The following is a 22,521-nucleotide window of genomic DNA, read 5'->3' as shown; positions in this document are numbered from 1 at the left end:
AAGTCAGACTGAAAGGAACAAGATGCAAATGGAAAAAAAAAAACCACTTTTCTACCGCAGGACCATCATGCGGATTAGCGAACATTTCTAATGTCAAAAATAACCTCAGGGCTGAGGGAGGCTTGACCTCCCAGATAGGGAGATCAGCTGAGACAAGCGTGTACAGAGTGGAGGGTTCTTGCTCTTGAGTCAGCTCATCTGGGTCCACATCTTGACTTCCGCTTCATTGACCTTGTGATCTCCAGCAAGTTCCTGGACCTACAGTGACTTCATCTATGAAATGCGACTGAGAATATGAATCATTTTCGCACCCCAGTGTTGTTAATAAGGATGAAATGAGACAATTGAAAGGCCTGATCCATAGGAAGCAGTTAATTGGTGTAGTCACTGTGCCAGGGATTGTTAGCAGGGGAAGAAAGTACCGACCCAGGATTCTTACTTTTATATTTCTATGGTTGTGTTTGGTCAATCCCTAGGAAGCATTGGGATTAGACTCACTTCGGTGGACATTGCTGATATGCCCTAGATATTTCTTCTCTGTATACCAAATGCTGTGTACTACTCAGACCCACAACTCCCTCTCTGTGATGGTACAACCTTGACCTGTACCTAGGGCAGGCTGAACAGTTGGTGGATAAACACCCCAGATTCCTTGTCCTCTGGATGGGGTGATTTTCAGACCTTTCAACAATGAATCCAAGAGACTCCAAGCAGAATTGAGTTCTAGCTGCCCACAGCAGTCACTCACTGACGAGCACTCCCTTTATTAGCTGGTGCTTCCCTCCTTCTCTCATTTCCCTATCAGTCTCCTCTAGGTTCACTTCTTCTTCTCTTTTTTCTAATAACCTTTTTAAAAATGATTAATCATTTTATTGGGAGTGCTTACAGATATTGTAACAATTCATACTTCAATTAGATCAAACACAATTCTACAATTGCTGCCACCATCAGTTTCACAGCATTTTCTTTCTTCTTGAACTCCTTGATCCCCTCCCTTTATCCCCTTCTCTTTATCTTCTCTTTATCCCCTCCCTTTCCTCCCACACCCCCCAGGAAAATCAAAATTATAATATTATATATTATTGTTATTATTATTTATTTATTACTGTATTTTACTTCTCCAATGTATCCTGTCACCTGATCTTCCGCCGTTCGTTCCCCTTACGTGGGGTTATACAGTCCTCATTGTTATTGGTCCCTCCCTACTTCTCACACCCTCAGGGAATCATTGCTCCCATTACTGTTTCTGCAATATCTTGGTTTTCATGAATCGATATTAATTATAGAAAATGGACCTATGCATGTCTGACAAGAATACTGAGGTAAAACAAAGTCCATAATGGTAAGGGGGAGGAAATATTACAGTGATAGAGGTTAGTTGTGCTCTAACCTGTCATCAGTGCTATACCGCATCTAGGTTCACTTCTTAAATACATTATTGTTGTTAGAGGCTGACCAGTTGACTTTGACTCAAAGTGCCCTCATGGGGTAGAGTAGACTTACCCATAGGGTTTTCTGGGCTGTAAAGGAGCCCTGGTGCTGTAGTGCTTATGCTGTGGGATGTGATCCTCATGGTCAGCGGTTCAAAACCACCAGCAGCTCTGCAGGAAAAACACTGGGCTTTCTACTCCCGTGAACAGTTACAGTCTTAGAAACCCACAGGGGGACACTAGGAATCAGCATGGACTCGATGGCACTGGGTGTTTTGATTTCGTCTTTATGGAAGCCGATCATCTTGCCTTTCTCCCCTGAAGCCACTGGGTGGATTCAAAGCACCAAACATGGGTAACAGCCAAGTTCTTACCCCCAGGGCTCTTGTTAAATAAATAGCTTGCACTAGAATTCTTTACCCTGGGTTCATTTCTGGGGGAACCCATAGCATGACACCCAATGGCATCAGTCTTTTAACAAGTTCAGCACAGGCCAAATGAAGTGCAAGACTGCGGAGCTACCTGTGTGCAGTCATGGCTGTCTAGACAGCCAGCTCAGGTCCAAGCAAAGTTGTGCTTGCCGGAATTATTTGGGTTGGCTGCCCAGGCAGTCCTGGACTCCCTCCAAAATTCTTCTAGCCCCCGCTTTCCTTTAGCTTTGGAGACGTAAGCTCCGAAGCTGGCAGGCTCCAGATGGGAACAGCTCACAATTCTGTGAAGGGTGAGTGTGGGCTGCTTCTGTGAGCAGGCAGGCTGATAGACACACAGCTTTTCTCTTGGTCCCACTTGGAGCACCCGGGCTCCCCGACCAGGGCACTAGGGAGCAGGAACCACTGCTTCCGCGTGCAGAGATGGCACTCTGGACTCTGTGCCACCATCACTTTAAGGTTTGAACACAGAGTTGGAGGAGTGTGTGTGTGTGTGTGTGTGTGTGTGTGTGTGTGTGTGTGTGTGTGTGTGTGTGTGTGTGTGTGTGTGTGTGTGTGTGTGTGTGTGTGTCACATTGTCGCCCCATTGGAGGCACAAACAACAAGCCCCCCTTAGTCTGTTATTCACCCCTGGGTGGCTCCTGAGTTATTTTCATGGCTCGTATGGGATAGAGGTTCTGGAATTATCAACCAGGTGAGCAAGGTCAACCTCTCTAGTGATAAGTCGTATTTTGGTGTGTACCTTTGGTATGAAGGAATCCTAGTGACATGTGGAGCTGCAAGCTGGGGTGCTTCTTGCCCTTCAAAGTCAGCCCTTCAAAACCACTAGCTGCTCCTCAGGAGAAAGATGAGTCTTTCTAATCCTGTCAGAATGTACTGGCTCAAAACCCCAGAGGAGCAGATCCGCTCTGTGCTGCAGGGTCACTCTGAGTTGGGATCGACTTGAGAGAAGTAAGCTTGGTTTACTCTTGATACGATGTGATGAAAACAACACTTTCTCTCTGTGGTGTTCCTCCTCAAAATACATGAACTCCTTTTGCTGTTTAGTTTATTTAAATTCATAACAACCCCATAGGACAGAATAGAACTGTCCCAGAAGGTTTCCAAGGCTGTAATTTTTACTAAAAGGAATTCTTTGTAAGGAGTGCTCATGGCACAATGGGTTAAGTGTTGGGCTGTTAGCTGAAAGGTCAGTAGTTCAAAGCCACCAGCCACTTGGCAGGGGAAAGATGAGACAGCCGAATTATACAAAGATGTACAGAATTGGAAACTTTGTGGGGGCTGTTCTACTTTCCTATAAGCTTGCTGTGAGCTAGAATGTTCCCACCCCACAAGGGCGTCCTGTACTCATTTGCATTATTAGCTAATATTGTCAATCCCTGTGGTAGTTGCATAATCTGGTGTCAATTTAGGACTTGAGAGGATTAAAAGGGAAGGGGTGGAGTCTAGTCTGTCAATGGGATCATGGCCAATGGGGCCTCTGTGTGGGCATGACTTTCTCCTGAGAACTTTGAGAATTCCAGAATTTCCTTCTTGGAGGCGGGAGACAGACTCTCTATGGGCAATGTGCCTTTCTTTGGAGATGCTCTACTGACAAGACACATGCTTTTACACCCTGGGAGTTGGAGAAGCCACATGGACCTCCTCTGATGCAACCAGACCTATGGAGCTAGAGAAGCCACAGAGAGACCCCTGCCAACGCTGAGATGCTTAGAGCCCCACTGGATCCAAAGACTTTCTACCCACTGGCCTGTGATCGTCCTGCATTCAGCGTCATTGCATGTGTTTTGTGAGTCAGAAGACTTTATAGATTGGTATCAGACATATGGGCTAATATCAGACTTATGGATTTGATCTGGAATGGGCTGGGATGTTTTCTCAATGTTCATTTCCTCTTGTATATAAACCTCTTTCTCATATACATATGAGTGCATGAATTTGTTTCTCTAGTCTACCCAGATTAACACAATCCGCTTGGTGTACCACAAGCATCTCACATTTCATAGTCCTCTATGAAGTCATTTGAAGAGCCCTAGTGGTTTAGTGGGTTAAGCATTGGCCTGCTAACCACAAGGTCAGTAGTTTGAACTCACCAGATGCTCCACTAGAGAAAGATGAGGCTTTCTGTACCGGTAAAGGTTTGCAGTCTTTGAAATCCGCAGGGACAGTTCTAGTCTGTCAGTATGTGAGTCAGAATTTACTCGATGGCAGTTAGTTTGGAGTATACCCGGTCATTTGGTAGAAGTTACAAAGACTATCGCCAAAAGAGTCATATCACATAATTCACTGTCTTGCAAGCAACGTGCTTTGCTAATGATTTATGAATATTGGTTCATTAACAACTAAGTTTGTGGCTGCTGTCCAAAAGGTAGGTGCTCTAAGCCCGCCAGTAGCTCCGTGACAGGAAAGACTTGGCTTTCAGCTCCCCTAAAGATTGTAGTCTCAGAGATGCTATAGGGACAATTTTTCTCTGTTCTATAGGGTGGCTGTGAGTTGGTATCTGCTTGATGGCACACAGCGCTAACAACCACACACAACCATTTTAACAAGCATGCCAGACTGCCATGGTAATGTAAGATATTAATAATAGGAAGGGCTCAAGTAGAAAAAATGCTTTGGAAATGATGATGGCAACATGTGCACAAATGTGATCGATACAATTGATGTAGAGATTGTTATGAGAGCTGTAAGTGCCCCCAATCAAATGATTTCCAAAAAGAAAGAAAAACCCTATACTATCTTTACTTTATTTCTGTAAATCTGAAACTGGTTTAAATATTAAGTTCATTAGAAGAAAAAGTGTGTGATTGCCAGAGCTAGAAATCATTGTGGCGTCTTCAACTCTGTTTTTGTTTTATTTGGGTTTGGCTCTTCCACCTAGGGAGGTCAAAGCCCAATTTGTCCTTAGTCCACGATAGAAGATTCCTGGGTGAGAAAGCATTGCAATGCCAGGGACTCTCTGACCACAGGCACTGGGGCAGCTGTCCTCTCAGATAGAGATTATTGTAAATTTGATTATGGTGGATAGAACTATGGTATAATGTGATACTTTGTCAGTTGACTTCCCTCTTGAGCCAACCTGAATTTGTTGTAGGCTTAAATAATTCTCACTTGTTCCATGATCAATTGTTTTCTCTCACTTTTAAAATATTGCTCATAGTCTTTTGTATCTTACTGTTTATTTTTACCTTTATATATATACTTCTTCTTTCTGGTTTGTTTTTGTTTCTTATAGTGTCGGTTGTGTTCCCCAGTTTATGAAGCACAGGAGGAGCAGAGGAATAGGGGAAATAACTTATGAACTGGTTTACCAAGATGCTAAACTTGAAGAGGGTGAGGGGAGTTGGGGAGTAAACAGTGAATGCAGGAGGGGAAGGGAGCACCAGAACTGCTTGTGAGGATGTACGTACCACGCTTTTCACAAGCGAATTAACTACTGAAATGTATGATACGTGAATTTTATATCAAGAAAACCACTAAAAAAAACCTCCCCAAAACAAAGAAACCAAAGTTAGTCAGTGGTTTCCATGGTAAAAGAGAGAAAGGTTTTGCTTAGGGGGCATTGAGTGTACATTAAGGGTGGTGGAATGATTTGAAAAAGGATGTCAATAATGATCGTACAATGCAAAGACTGTAATTAATGGCACTGAATTAATACATGTAGAAGTTATTGAGTTGGAGAATGTTATGTTGTGTATATTTCTTTCCACAATAAAAAATATAACTATACTAATGTGTACAAGGAAGAGAAAATGTGGTAAAATTGACTGTGATAGCGATCACTGTCCATTGAGTACAACTCTTCTTGATATACTTGAACTAATGAATTGTATGATGTGTGGATGCAGTTCCAGTAAAACTGTTTGTAAAAAACAAAAGGAAAAGCATTGCTGGATGGGAACAGGTCTGGGAATGAAAATGATGTCTGCATTAACTTTCCAACAACTGAAAACTGGAGTGGCTACAGGCATACTGTTGATGCTAGGTGCTATCAAGTCAGTTCCGACCCATAGTGACCCCATGTATCGTAGAACAAAACCACCGCCTGCTCCTGCACCACCCTAACAGTCACCGCTTTGTCTGCGGCCACTGTTGCTGCCACTGTTCCCATCTGTCTCATTGAGAGATTTCCTCTTTTCCGTTCCCCTTTAACAAGTATAATGTCCTTAGGGATGATGCCCCAAGTATAGGCCCTGCTCTCTATTGATTGTGGGACTTTGGGCAAATTGCTTAACCCCTCTGGGCTCTCGTCTTCTCACCTTTAATAAACAATAGACCCAGCTTATAAGCTGGTATCAGGACCAAATGAATTATGATTTCTATGATGCTTAGAAAAGTTCCTGACATATGGTAAGGACTATGCACATCTCTTGTAAGTAAATAAATGGCAATTATCTGAAATTATTAGTTTATATGGAAGTACTAAGGTCCCTTGGGGCACCTAATGATTTGCTCTTGACTACGAAGAGTTGGTTTTAGAATCTATCCAGAGAAATTACGGAGGAATGGCCTGGCAATCAACTTCATAAGATTACAACCAATGAAAACTCTATGTAGCACCATTTGACTCCGAATCATGTGGGGTCACTATGAGTCGAACTTGACTTAATGGCAATGTGTGTTCTGAAAGCAGTAGGATCTATGGGTAATATATGGTAATTTATGCATTATCTAAATTAGTCTCCTTATATAAAAACTTATCAATCCCCATGATCTTTCTGACCATTTATTGAATATTAGTTGCAAAATGCATCTGGCTTTGTTCTAGTACCTCACATGTATTTAGTGCTTCATCTTTAAAAGCTCACAGTTCCTTATCTTTTTTCTCCCCTGTTGAACAATAGAAATACCTGTTACATCCATATCAACTCCGCTCATCCTGGCCTGCTTCCAAAACGCCCTCCCGAGTGCAAGCAGATTCCATCACGGAACACTGAGGCTATTCTGTCTCATTCCTTTGAAAACTCGCAGTAGCACTTTGAAAAGAGCTTGTTTCCGGCTCCAGTGCCGTCGTTTATTCTCTTTGCATTCCCGTTGACTTCTCACATGTCAGGAATGAAGTGTTTCACCCAGAGAAATCGTCTGGATGGTATTCTGATGATGTGTGGGGTTCAGAAATTTGGATATGGAGGGGCAGGAATGGCTGACTCCTTTGTCTCTTCATGTCACTCTGCCCCTGTTGAAAAAGGACCAGGGTCATTTTTCCAACGATGAGTCCCAGCTGAGCAGCTACAGTCCTTGCGTCTCCATTTATTTTCCTAAATGGAATTCATGGTGCAGGTGTTGGGAATGCCATTTGAATGTTCGTGGTGATCAAAGCTGTCCCAAGGAGAAATGGAAAGTCACCATCAAGGAATGAGACCAGACTATTGGGTGCTTCATATCCTGGCTCCAAATGCAGGCGCCAAAGAATTCAGCTAGGATCTCAACATGGCCATGCTGTTGGAATAAGGTGCAGTTGCCAAAGGTGAATAGAGACCAACACCTATTTGGATGAATGAGATCTTGTGTTTACAGAATCAGTCTCATAATTTATTGTCATAACGGATTCTTCCAATCTGACCGACATAATGAATTAAGAAGAGCTCCGAAGTAGTTCATGGCTGAATTTCCTATCACACCTTACTTTTCTCCAAAGGATTGTTTAGCAAATAACCCAAACACTAATGATTTTTTTTCCTCCCTGAGGGACCAACACTTCTGTTTTTAATAAATGTTATGGACTGGTTGAATGGCAAGATCCACTTAACTCTAAACCAGCTGTCGTGAAATCAGTTGACTGCCATTTGTGAGAGTTCCATGGAGATCAGAATGGGACTATACTCCATACGATTTATTCTGTTTGTGTTTTTTTTAATGTTCATCTTTTCGCAGTGAATTGAGTGAACGTTTACAAAGCAGAACATCAGTTTTGCATTCAACAATTCATACACATCTTGTTTCAGGCCATTGACTGTAATCCCCACAATGTAACATCACTTGTTTACTGGGGTTCCCAGTTCCGTTCCTCTTTTCCCCCTAACCCTTATGAACTTTGTCCTTGGGTAGACTCTGCCCTTTGGATCCCAAATGGTTGATTATCTAAGATGTGCATAGCTCCCTGGTGTCATTGTTCTCCTTATGGACCTGTGGATTGTTTGGCTGAAAATTAAGCTGAGAAGGAGAGTTCATTTCAAGAGCTGAAAGATCTAGATTAAGGGTCGGCAAAGCTTTGAGATGGAAGAGTCAATCCTGACCTTCACAGCAATTTAGAACTTTTTTGAGAGCCATAAGTATATTTTTATCAACAAATGAAATCACTGTGATTTGAATAATAGTTTTCTTTTCATTGTCAATTTTACTTCAGAGATACTTAGAAGTACTGAAAGAGCTGCATATGGCTCTTAAATGGAAGTTTGCCCAATTGCTGGTCCAGACTATAGCCATCGTCTAAGGGGTTCCAGCACTCTCTATGTGGCCAATAAGCCTGGTTATCTGATGATTTTGAATCTTGTTCCACATTTTTCTCTCACTCTATCTGGGATCTTCTAATGTGATCTCTTTCAGAGCAGTGGGTGGTGGGAGCCGGAAACCCTCTCATTGTGATCTTGGGACCACGGAGGCTAATGTTTTGCAGTTCAATTGTTTGCATGCATCTTCAATTTTCTTCACTCTTCTTTACTCTGAATAGGGTGTGTTAGTCTGGGTTGACTAGAGAAACAAATCCATAGACACTCATATATGTATAAGAAAGAGCTTTATATCAAAGAGTAATTATGTATTAAGAAAACATCCTAGCCCGATACAGATCAAGTCCAATATTAGCTCCTAAGTCCAACACAAGTTCATAAATTCCTCTTCAGACTCACACAACACATGCAATGATGCCAAATGAAGGAAGATCACAGACCAGTGGGTGGAAAATCTTGTGGATCCAATGGCGGTAGAAGCATTTCAGCACTGGTGTGGGGCTCCATGTGACTCCTCCAGCTCTCCGAGTATGGCAGCTCTCGGAGTGTGGCTTTTCAACAGGAAGGTGAAGTTGAGAGAGAGAGGCTCTCTCGAGGTTCTTGCTGGGCTCAGAAAGTTGCTGCAGGACTTGTCAGCAGGAAGACGAAGGCAGAGAGAGAGGAAGTTCTTAGAATACGCATGAGAAGGTCACGCCCACGAGGAGGCATCATCAGGCTTTGACCTGACTGACCAGTTAGATTCCATCCCAAACTTATTTATCAAGTTGACATGAAATTACGTAACTACCACCTAGGGAGAGACCAATAGTTGTACCTGAGCTGGCTGTTCATAAGCATTTGGGATCAGTAGCTCTTCACCAAAGTAGGATGTAGAGTGTTGTCTTTGTGGATTATGTTATGCCAATTGACCTTGGTGTCCCCTGCATCCCCCTTGAGTCCCCAAGTCCAGTGACTCATTCCTTCAAGGTGTTTGGTTATGTCTGAGCAGTTTTCATAACTTTGCACCCTGGATGCTCCACCACATTCATGGATATATTTATAGCAAAGGTAGATACACATGTAAAACTATCCTCTATTAAGCTACATGTATTCATAGATATACACCCCACTCTTCCTTCCCATACCTGTTCAACCTATGTGTCTATCAAGGCATTTACTCCTACTTCACCATCACTTCAGTTGCCTTTAACTCTTGCACTGCTCCTAGAGTCTTCCTCTGCCTCCATAATTTTTTTGCTAATCTTCCTTTTATTATATAGGGCTTTTGCCTTCAGCAGGGGAGTTCTGGTGATGTAGTCATTATGAGCTGGACTGTTAACTGCAAGGTTAGCTGTTTGAAACTACCAGCTACTCCACAGGAAAAAGATAGGGCTTTCTACTCCCATAAACATTTATTATCACACAGTGGCAGTACTACCCTGTCCTATAGGGTAGGGTAGATGACTCACTAAGAGCCATCATCGCCTTGATGGCACTAGAGTTTGAAGGTGTTTTTGTTTTTTTTTTTCTACCCTTCAGTGAAGTTAACTCATTTTTACCCTGCTAGGCTCATTTTAAAATGACTGATTTTCAGAAGTAAATCACCAGGCACTTTCTTGGAAGTGGTCCTCGGTGGACTCAAACTGGTAACCTATTGATCAGCAGCCTAGTACATTAACAGTTCAGACCACCCAGAGCATTCTCACTTGATTTCACTTCCTAATTCCTATCATAGCTCCGACTTCTACATACAGCTCAACAGCATTGGTAGTGCTGGAACACAGCTCACTTGTCTGGTGTAAGGAGAAACAGAAGATGAGTTGGGGGGGTGGGGGGGGGGGGAAGCCGAAAAGAATGGTTCCCTAATAAGGACTTCCAGGTTTGCTGTTGTTTTGCTAATTTTCCCCTCAACTGGGTTCTGACTCACGGCCACCCTCTGAGTGAGAGCAGAGGGCTCCATAGGGTTTTCATGGGTGTGACCTTTCAGAAGTGGATCTCCAGGATTGTCTATACCCAGGCCTCACCGGGTGAGTTTGACCTCCAGTGTCTAACCATTTTTGCTAACTCCTCCTCCCACAGGTTTTCTTGTCATTGTTCTCCAGTTAGTGCTGACCCCTAACAGCCTTATGTACAACAACCCAGAATCTGGTTCAGTCCTGTCCTGTTTTGATAATCATCACTATGTGTGGACCTACTGTTGCTGCCACTGTGTCAATCCATGGTGTCCTTTTCACGGACACTCTGCTTTGCCAAGCATGCCATCCTCCAGGGATTGGTCCCACCTGATAACATGTCCAAAGGAAGTGAGACCAAATCTCCCCAATCCACTTCGAAGGAGTGCTCTGGCTGTACTTTTTCCAAGAAAGATTGGTTCATTCTCCTGGCAGTCCGTCCATGGCATATTCAAAATTCTTTACCAATGCCATAATTCAAAGGTATCAATTCTTCAGTCTTGCTTAGTTATTGTCTGACTTTCACATGCATATGAGGCCATTGAAAACATTATCGTCATTGAAATGATCAGGCGTGCATTAGGCTTCAGAATTTAGATCAGAGGAAATCAAAAGCTATGAAACGAAAGTGTCCAAAGAGAGATGGAGATTCAGCTGGTAGCCAAAAGGAGGGCATGGGGCACAATATTTGGGGAAGAAGAGACTGTGAACGCTGAAATATGACTCTCTTGTCAGTCTTGCTGCTTATAGAAACATCTATGGCATCTCCTCCCATGTGGACCACTGTATCAAGTCTGCTCTTTTTATAGGACCTTTCTCAGAAGGAATTAGGACCTACCCTACTCCACAAAAAGAAAACCTCCATTTCTGAACAGGATTGTATTTACAGATACAGGGATTAGGACTTCAATACAATTTTGGAGGACACCATTCAATCCATAACATCCCCTCTTCAAGCAAATTACTTACAGGAGGAAGCCAAGCCCTGACAAACATTCTCCAGGCTGATACCCAATCCTTACACCCACACAGTATTTTTTAAGTTGAATGATAGAAAGACATGGAATATTGCCTAAAAAATGTAATATATCAAGTGTCAGCAGACTGGGGCTAGGAGGATTTTGAGAACTGAATTTTATCACAGAGCAGTTCTGCCTTCCTATTCATTGAAACTGACAATAATTCTTACAGGAAAAAAAAAGCCTATGGAAATCATATAAAGGATGGGAGTGAAAAGGACCATGAAGCAATAGTAATCAAGAAAGCGTAAAATTAGCACAAAGATCGAGAAATAGGACAAAGACACCCAACACAACAGAGAGCAACGTAACAGGCACACACAATGTATGGACATGAAACATAGGACAGAGATGACACTGTAAGTCAGCAGAGAGACAGCTTTTAAAAAGACATGGAGAGAGCAATAGAAATCTTTTCATTTGCTCCACCTTTGTCTTGAACCAAATTCTTAAGGTTTGAAGAGGGTTTTTCTGTGTTTTCTGACAGTTTGGAACGTTCAGTATAGTGGTCAGGGAGGTTAGATTTTTCAGATATGCTGGTAAATGTTGACTCTTGAGCTAAAAGGGATGAGCTTAGAGGACCCTTCAAATTGATGCTAATCATGGTTCCTCCTTAGTATGAGGGATACCCCCCCCAAACCAGAATTTTTTCAAAGCTATGTATTTATATATTTTTTACAAAACAACCTTATCACCTTCAAAGTACTCTCCATTACACTTAATACATCTGTCAAATCTGTGATTCCATTCTTGGAAAGATTTCTCAAACTCATCTGTTTAGGTGGATGACAGCACCTCCCTCATTTTTTGACCCCTTCTATGTGGTCAAATTATTGTCCTTTCATTCCCCTCTATATTCGCAGAAACAAAAAGAAGTTGCACTGAGTGAGGTCAGGTGAGTCAGGTGCATGGGGCAAGAGAGGCATGCTGTTTTTTGCTAAAAACTGACACACTGAGATGGCTGTGAGCAAGTGCATTGTCGTGGTGGCAAAACCAGCCCCCCATTTGCCACAAATCAGGCTTTTTTTTTGGTCACAGACTATTACACAATATTTTCAGAATTTCTATATATAAAGCTTGATTAACACTCTGACCTGGTGGAATGGCCTCCAAATGCACTCTAATTTGATATGTTCACCTGTTCTGGAAGTTGACTAATGTCCAGAATAAGTTTGTCATTAATTGAAATTTCACCTTTTTTGAAACAAGAAAACCACTCATACACTTGAGTTTTTCTCATAGCACTCTCCTTATAAGCTGTGTTCAACATCACAACATTTTCTGCAGCACTTTTCCCCGCCAGGAAACTAAATTTCAAAGCTGCCCTCTGTTCTCTTAAATTGGCCATCACACAAAGACGAGATTTGAGTAAAACTGCTTTTCTGAAAAAATTCACTGTGACTAAGGAGAACCTTCCCCGGTGATGCCACTGGGTGCACTAACTCAGAGTGAGTTGCTTGATGCTCACCTAGCAGGAAAAAAGTGTACTACAAAAGCTCTGCCCAGCGGAGCTTTTTCCCAAATTTTTTTGTGGGGTACCCTCTCATATGTTTTTACTGTTGGATGCTTTTGAGCCTGTTCCAATTCAGATTGACCTAATGTGCAGCTGAACAAAACTCCCCAATCCTGCACCCTTTTCAAAATCACTGCTATACTTGAGCTTATCATGGCAGTCACTTTGACTCATCAAAGATCTTCCTCTTTTTTGCTGGCCCTCTACTTTATTAAGCATGATGCTCTTTTCCAGGACTGGTCCCTCTGGATTGCATGCCTCAAGTGTGACAAAGTTCCACCATCTTTGCTTCGAAGGAGCATGTTGGTTGTACTTCTTCCAAAAGAGAGTTGTGTGTTCCTTTATAAGTCCAGCATACTTTCAATATTCTTCACCAGCAAGATGTTTCAAATGCATCAGTTCTTCTGCAATCTTATCCATTGTCTAGCTTTCACACGCTTATGAAGTTATTGAAAAGATCATGGCTTAGAGCAGGTCCCCGGTCCTCAAAGGGACATCTTTGCTCTTTAACACTTTAAAGAGGTCTTGTGCAGCAGATTTACACAATGCAATGGATCCTTTGAATTCTTGATTGTTGCTTCCATAAGTAGTGATAGCACAAGTGGATGGTGAAGTAAAATGAAATCCTTGACAAAGTCAATCCTTTCTTCATTTATTACGAGGAGGTCTTTTGGTTCAGTTGGGAGGGTTTCGGTTTTCTTGACATTGAGTCATAATCTGTACTGAAAGCTGCAGTCTTTGATCTTGAGCCAGTGGCTCAAGTCCCCCTGTGTTTTCAACAAGCAAGGCTGGGTCACCTGCATATTGCAGGTTGTTAATAAGTCTCGCTTCTGTCCTGATGTCATGTTCTTCTTCATATAGTTCAGTTTCTCCCATTACTTACTCAGCATACAGATTGGCTGTGTGGGTGAAAGGATACGACCTGTCTCTCTTGCTCCTTAGTGTAGATTTATCATATATTACATTTTTCCTTCAGAGCCCCCACAGCCTTCCTAATTGAAAAGCCAGGAAATGGTTCTTTGTTTCGTAAAAGCGGAAGCGATAGTGGATACTTACAGTAAGTCTCTGCCATTCCAGTTAATAGTACTGATTTATAAAGTCTGCTGGGGCTTTCCTGGGAGGGAAAGGAAATAGCCCCTCCATGTCCTAGCAGCCCACTTACCACAGTCCCCTGGCTGATAGGAGAGGCATTGTAATAAAACCCAGCATAGGAACACAGGTTTCATTACACTGACTCCAACTGATAATTAGCTGCAAAAGTATGACAAGCTCAGGGAGGGGAAAAAAAAGTTCAGCATGACTACATGTGGTTTTGAATCTAGATTACAGATTCTGGGGGTGGTGAGGGGTGGAGAAAACCATGCTTTCAAGTAAAATGAGAACCTTGGCCGTGGAATGCTAGGACACCTCCTGGCCCCACAGGCACCACTGCCAAGCAGCTGGAACCACTTAGATGGGGGCCGCGTCTTCCCACTCCCTGCGTCCCCTGCAATTCTGAATACAGTCCTGGATAGCCCAAGGACAAGAAAGTGGACCTGCATAGGAGTTCCTTCTTCCGTCTCTATGGTCTGTGTGCATTTCCCAAGGAGCTCTGCGTCAAAGCCCCTGTTTGGTTGCTTTGTTTTGTGTAGCAGGTGTTTTTGCCCAAGGCCTATTGAGTGTTCCTACTGTGATCCGACTGGGAGCCAGGCCACTAATATTTCAAATACCAGCCAAGTGGCGGATAAGTTATAGAGGAGCTTCCAGCTTCAAACTGGCTCAGAAGAGAGGCCTGGCAGTCTGCTTCCAGAAAGGAGTCCATGAAAATCTTACGGTTCATACAAAGCATTGATGGACAACGAGCAATATGAAGCCTGGGGCAATACCGAGCAATGTTTCATTCTGTGATACATGGGGGTGGGAGTGGGGGGAATGGGCTAAGGGGTGTGACTAATAGAAACAGGGAGTATACCAGATTTCTTTCCTAAAGTCACATTTCTACTGAGTGGGTAGAGATGGATCCCTGGGTGATACAGGTGGTTTGGAGTCAGCTGCAATGCTCAAAGTTGGTGGTTCAAATCCACCCCGTGGCACGACAGGGAAAAGGCCTGGCGATGGGGATTACATTTGAGGCTCCTGTGGAGCAATTTTATTCTGCATGCCCTTGAATTGCCAGGAGTCAGAATTGATGATGACCTTGGGTCTGACCTTGGTGTCTGGTGGGTGGAGTACAAAAATCACTAGCACCATTTTATGTGTGCCTTGAAGGATGGAGGGTGAACTCCCTGAGTATCTGTAGGAGGATGATGATTTCATTGGAAAGACATGTCTGATCCACAAGGTTGGCTTCCTCGAGACCTCCAAGTTCTCCAGCTGCAGGAGTCACCCTGACCTGTGTTATGTAAATACACAATGCTTGCGCACAATGCGTGAGGGGTCCCTGTACCTGTGCCCACACCCCGCAGCCCCGTGGGCTCTAGGAATTTATAGCTTCTGGGTGACTTTGAGCTCTGGTTTCCTGCTTCTCCTGAACCCTGGGTCTCTTACAGGTGTGTCACGGTCTTGCTCTTCCTTTCTTACCACCTTGTGACCGTCCAACATGGAGCCCAGAACTGCTCCCTGTAGTACTGCCAAATCCCACCCATCGAAGACAATCACGTAGAGCGTAGTTTAAGCAGGGTTTGGAGAGAGGTTCTGGAGAGATGAGATGGCAGGGTTACGTTGCTGGCAACAACCTAAGAGGGAGCAAAACACAGAGCTCTTCTCAAAAACCATCTGAGCCTCCATTGTCCTGTTAGTACTCCCGACGGCCGCTGTGTGCAAATTAGCACACAAGAGCCTTTAGGATCATGTGATGAGGAATGGTTTTAGTAGCTGTGTGAACCAGGTTGAGCTCTCTCCCTGTGGCTGTGCGATACACAATTGACCCAGCTGTAAGCAAATGCTGTTCTTGCCACTGGGAGCCCCCTGTCCCTCCCCACTAGTCCACCTGTAGCCAATCCACTTTCTTAAGGCTCAGTCTTCCTGCATCTTCGTGCTCCCCACACCCCACCTTTAACCTCGTGTGGGTCTTTATAGCCCATCCATTCCCTCGAGCTTCTTCCTTTACTTTGTAGAACAATAGATCCCTCCCATCTGCCTCCTATTCACCCTCCCCACCTCTCAACTGAAATGGTCCCTCAAAGTGTTTGGCTAAGAATCCCTTGAGGATTTCTGCTTCGAGATTTCTACACTTTCTAAAAAGAACTGCTAGTCTCCCTGTTACAAATTCTAAAACACCTCCACCCCTCCATTAAACAGGAGGATGTTTTAGGGAAGAAGGCATGCTGGTGCAGGGGTTCAGGACTTGGCTGCTCACCAAAAGGTCTGCAGTGAGAAGGCACAGGCTCCTAGAGAAAGATGTGGGAGTTCGCTCCCCCCAAACTGCAACCCTGGAAATACCATCAGGCAGTTCTGCTTGGTCCCATAGGTTTCTGTGAGTGATCGATTTGATGGCAACACGTCTGATTTTAGTTTAGGTTTTTTATTTTTTTACATAGTAGGTGCCTTTAAAATAGTTTTATTGGCCTATGCTTCACATATCATACAATTTAACCATTCAATCCTATTAAGAGGATTTGTGCAATCATCACCACAATCAATTTCAGAATATTTTCTTCTCATGTTCCTTGTTGCTAGCTCCCCGTTGCTCCCCACCCCACCCTGCCAGGCCCCCAGGTAATTATCAATCCTGTACTGTCTCAGTAGCTCTACCTATCCTGGATTTCTTGTACAGAAACACAAAAAAGGGAGTGAGCAAATAAACAAAACCAACAATGATGAGACAAAACAGAAAAACCTCAATTAAAGGCATATTTCATTTCATTATAACTTGTTAACTAAATATCCATGGATGAATCAACCTGTTATCTACTCAGTCCAGTGGCATCTGCTGAGGTCACCACAACCCCACAATGTTAACAACCTATAGTAAGTGGGTGGTGAGTGGGGATACAGGGACATTTTAGCTCTGTAAGTTATTGTGTAGGATCTCTGGTGACATAGTGGGTTACCATGTATGGGGCTGCTATGTGAAAGGTCAGCAGTTTGAAACCACCAATCGCTCCAGGGGAGAAAGGTGAGGCTTTCTATTGCCGTAAAAAGTTACAGTGGTGAGAGTGATGATACCAGGAAGGCGAAGGGAAGGTTGGGGAGAAGGGGGGAACTGATTACAAGAATGTACAAATAACTTCCTCCTTGGGGGACGGATAACAGAAAAGTAGGTGAAGGGAGACATTGGACAGTGTAAGACATGACAAAATAATAATAACTTATAAATTATCAAGAGTTCATGAGTGGGGGGGTGGAGAGGGGAAAATGAGGAGCTGATACCAAGGGCTCAAGTAGAAAGCAAATGTTTTGAGAATGATGATGGCAACAAATGTACAGATGTGCTTGACACAATGGATGTATGTATGGATTGTGATAAGAGTTGTATGAGCCCCCAGTAAAATGATTTTTTTTAAAGTTACAGTCTCAGAAACCTACAGAGGCAGCTCTACCCTGTCCTATAGGGTCGGTATGAGTTGGCATCAAGTGAATGACAGAGAGAACTTATTATAGAAGATTTATTCAATCCTGGGATGAAATTATTTAGCGAAAAACAAAAACTTGATAGAATGCTAGTCCCCTTTATGAACATATCACACCTACTTAGAACATTATCTTGTCATCTTTCCTCAGAGCCTTATGAAGTTGGTCCTACTTGCCCTCTCTGCTACCGCACTTTGCAGAAGAGCAAACTAAGACCACGGGAGATTGAAGGAACTTGGTCAGGCTCACACAGCCGGAAATGGAGGAGCAAGAACTTGAACATAAACCTAGTGGGGCCAAGCCTGCTACATTTCAGATGCTCTACTTTGGAAGAAGAATACTGTAACTCCAGAGCTCTCTTCCCAATGCAGATGTTTTAGAAATATGTTGTTTTGCAAAAAAAGAAAAAGAAAAAAGCACAGGACTCACGGCTCAATTCAAGTCTTCCGTCTAGAAGCCAGACAAGTAAGTGAGCGGTACAGCATACTTTGAGAAGAGGCCTCATAAAAAAACAAAGTTGCAATTGTCTCCAAGGACATTTGCTAAGTAGACAGATTCTCGTGGGGAATATAAAAGCTTTCCCCAGAGCTTCAAGGGAGTGGAAACTGAATGACTGAGAGCTTGTGAGAAATAACAGATACTTAAAAACAAAGTTTCATTAGAAAAAAAGATGGTAAGAAAGGGGCTTAAAAATAAATAAAAATGGCACAATATCTGGAATTTTTTTTTAAGATTTCTATCATTTGGAGGGTGAAAATCACTTTTTAAGCATCTAAAATCCCTTCCACTTTTTCTTTCTTTCTTTTTTTAACAGACATAAGCAATATCTTGAGACATTGCTAGGAGCAGCTACATAATTCACAGAAATCAAGGTAAAGGGAACATGTGGGGACACTTGGTTAAGAAAGAATTCAGAATGTCAGGATGCCCGGGATTGTCCTCTAAGCTCAGGGCCTGGTACGGCTATTCAGGTTGCATGTCCACGAAGTCTGCTCTGGTCACAAGTATTTCAATGTGAGCACGTTCTCTCTGTGTGGTACTTTACGGTTTCCACAGCCTTTTCACCAAGATCCAAGTTTCACAAGAGTGGAATTGAATGAGAATCACCTTCATTCTGAAACGTTTGGCCACAAGGAGGAATTGCCGAGCCCTGACTGTCTCATCAGCCACAATGATCAGATGTACGTTGTACTACAGGTCATAGTTATGACTCAGTTTTCTGAGTACATCTTATCCTTGGTAATATGCACAAGAGACAACACTTCTCTTTGGCCTGTACACTGCAAAGCAGCCGTTTAAAACTACGAGCAACTCTAAGGGAGAGTGATGGGGCAAAGAGTTTGAGTCTCAGAAATTCCCAGGGGCAGTTCTACCCTGGCTCTGCCCCCACAGGGTCGTTATCAGTGGCAATGACTTGATGGCAGGGAGTTTCCTTTTTTGGTTTTATCATTCTCAGATGTTCACTCATAGATGTTGAATATTAAGGTGTAGGGTAGGTTCAGGGGGGAGAAAGACTTACATCATGACTCACAGAATTGTAGACCTGTAATCCCACTGTAAACTGGGGACTACCTGTATTTATGCTTAAGAGCACAGTCTTAGCTCAGCTTTTGTTGATTAGATAAATTAGCAAGCAGTTAATCTGCCTGTGGGTATTCACTCAAAAAACAAGCTAGCAGCTACAGGAGCTCTGCCAGCACAGCTGTTAAAGCACTCCACGGCTAGCCCAAAGGCCAGAGGTTCAAGTCCACCAGCGGCTCCACAGGAAAAAGATGTGGTGGTCTACCCATTCAGAAATGTACAGTGTTGACATCGGCTCGATGACAGCTCGTGTTTCCTGACTCACACTGAAGCAGGTGTGTCCGAGAAGAGCTGTTTTCGGAGGCTGGTTTTCAGAAGAAGACCCCCCTTTTTTGGCCGTACCTCTGAGTGAACTCAACTCACCAACCTTGAGGTCAGCAGCTGAGCCTGAGAATTGCTCTCCCTGAAGGAGGAGCACTGCCCTTCCCAATGCAGGGAAGGAACGTTAGAATGCAGGACGGCAGGTTCCTTCTTGAAACCGCCAGGACTAGAACGCAGGCTGTCGGATGACTGTGTGATGCTCTCTTTTAAAGCACGAAGGTCTCTAAGATTCATATATCAATGTAAATTTCCAATGGGGATGAAAGCCAAATGGGAGAAGGAATCACTCTTCTCCCTGACCCACGTCTCTTCCCGTGCTTCTCCTAGACAAGAACGTGCAGAAATACAAGGATGAAGTTTTACATCCTACTGGGGGAAGGTTTCTAAAGTAACTGTGTCTCGGCCAAGCTCACCCTCAGGCCAGGAACCATAGCTAACTGGCATGAGTCTGTGTGCTCTGCACGCTTCCATGGGATCATTTCTGTTCTGGGGACTGCAAGGAAAAGCTGCAGCTGTATAGAACTCCTTAGTGTCTCTCTGGCTCTCTCCCTAGTTCAGTGACCCCAGAAGTCACGTGTTAAGATACCCCAGTAACAAGGGAGAAGCATTTGCAAATGGACGTCATGTGAACAAAATAAATGTTCATGTGAACGTCACTGAGACCTGGGAGTTTATTATTGTAGCATAACCTGCATAACTGAAGAGCATCATGACTTATGTCCTCCTGTCTACAATGGATTCCTCCTTCTGGCTTGGTCTCCCTTTTCTATTTTATGACCCTTAGTTTTGTTGTTGTGTGCCATTAAGTTGATTCTGACTCATAGAGCCCCTTATGACAGAGCAGGAATGTCCCAGAGGGTTTTCTGAGCTATAATCTGTAGGGAATCAGACCCCAGGTCTTTTGCCTGTGGATCCCTTGGGTTGGTTCAAACAATCAACCTTTAGATTAGCAAATGAGCACTTAACTATTGTACTACCAGGTCTCAATACACAATATACACACACAGCACTCTTTCATATATATATATGACAGTGGGCATCATATATATATATATGTATATATATATATACACACACACACACACACACACACACACATAACTATCTGAGTGGGTTTCAAAAATTTCATGGAAAAAAGTCCCATGATTTTTTAATTCAATTTTTTCATGAATTCTTTGTAGCCCCGGTGTGTGTGTGTGTGTGTGTAGCTTTTGGAATCAGGTCAATATTGACTCATTTTGACATTTAGTGACTATAATTAATGTATGTACAGACTTTCAAAATTCTGTTTTTTGTTTTGCCTGAAAGCTTCTGACATCAGGCCAGAAGTTTTGAGAGTTTAAGATCTTAAGTCATTTTATTTTTCACAAAGAACAGGCATGACCCAAAGGGCTGAAGGTCTTGAGACCATCCAAGAGTCGGAAACTTAGACAATTTGCTAGACTTTTGTAACAGAAATGAGTTGGGGGGAAAGGTGATGAGACACTGGAATAATAAGCAAATGATGGTCAGTTTTACTAACCAAGATACATGCTTTCTGGGGAAAGTTAAAACAGAAAAAAATGTGTTACTTATTTTCTTTTACCAGGAATGGTACAAAAGAAATTAAGAATCAGGAGTATGACCAGAGATCTCACATTTAAGGAGTAATCCAAAAAAGTTGATTTTGGAAATAAGATGAGGCATGATCACCCCCCAAATAATGAAACTGATATATACCAAAACCAAAAAGTAACAGGATTCTATTGAGTCACCTCCAACTCACAGGTACTTTCTGTGTGTGCGTCAGAGCAGAAGACTCGTGCCCCATGGAGTTCTAATAGCTGGTCATTCCAAAGTAGACCTCTAGGCCTTTCTTCTGAAACACCTCTTGGTGGACTAGAATGGGTTGAAAGTCACGTACTAACTAGTTTGTCCACCATTTGTCAGTTTGTCATACAATGGTAGATGTGCTTCTGGAAGCACATTCACAGGTATTTCAAGTACAGCAAGGTCAAACCAAGGTGAAACGTTTCAACATACATACACGGAATAGACTAAGAAGAAGGAGGAATCGCTTGTCCACTTCTGAGCAATTGACCACTGTAAACCTCATGACTAGCGGCAGAACATTGTCAGATCTAGTGCCAGAAAGTGAGCTCATGTTAGAAGACACTGGAAACATGACTGATAAAGGGTTGTCTTCTCCAAGTAGGGTCAATCATAATGATGTGAATGGAGCAAAGGTTTCAAGATCTCCATTTACTGATGAGACACAACTCAAAATGAGAAGAAAGAGCTGCAAACGTCTATTAATAATCAGAAATTTGAATGTACAAAATATGAATCTAGGAAAAATGGAAGCCATCGGAAATGAAGTGGATTGCTGTGGTAGTTACATAATCTCATGTCAACTTGAAAATATTAAGAGTGAAGATTGACGGGCTAAGTCTAGCCTATCAATCAGGTCACAGCCTGATGCCTCCTTGTGGATGTGGCCTTCTCATGAGGATTCTAGGAACCTCCTTTCTTCCTCCCTGGAGGTGGGACACACACTCTGCTTCACATTCCTGTTCACAAATCACATGGCAGCCAGAGCCCTGGAGATGCTTCCACCTCATTGGATCCACAAGACTTCTCACCCACCAGCCTGTGATCTTCCTGCAGTAGGCATCATTGAGTGGCTACATGAGTCTGAAGAACTTATGGACTAATATTTGACATATGGGCTAATATTGGACTTATGGATTTGATCCAGACTGGGCTGGGATGTTTTCTCAATATGCAATTGCTCTTTGATGTAATGCTCTCTCTGACACACATATGAGTGTCTCTAAATTTGTTTCTCTTATCAACCCGGTCTAGCACAAATGCATAAAGATTACCATTCTTGGCATGAGTGAGCTGAAAAGGACTAGTACTAGCCATTTTGAACCAGACTAGTTTATGATATGCTATGCCTTGAATGATAATTCAAGAGGATTGGTGTTGTGTTCATTATCAATAAGGACATTTCAGGTTCTGTCTCGAGGTACAATGCTGTCTGTGATAAGATATCTATCCACATACAAGCAAATCCAGTTAAAACATCTATTAGTCCAATTTATGCACCAACCACTAAAGTGAGTGATGCAGAACTTGAAGAATTCCACCAACAACTTCAGTCGGAAATTGGTCACATATGTATTTAAGATGCCTGGCTAGTTATTGACAAATGGAATGCAAATTTGGAAACAGAGGAAAGAGCAGTAAGTAGTTGGAAAACATAGTCTTGGTGACAGAAATGAAGCTGGAGATCCCATGATAGACGTATGCAAGA

This window comes from Echinops telfairi, unplaced genomic scaffold, assembly GCF_000313985.2.
Source record: "Echinops telfairi isolate 266 unplaced genomic scaffold, ASM31398v2 ScPeMD7_2;HRSCAF=8, whole genome shotgun sequence".
NCBI lineage: Eukaryota > Metazoa > Chordata > Mammalia > Afrosoricida > Tenrecidae > Echinops > Echinops telfairi.
Note: the sequence above shows the minus strand (reverse complement) of the source record.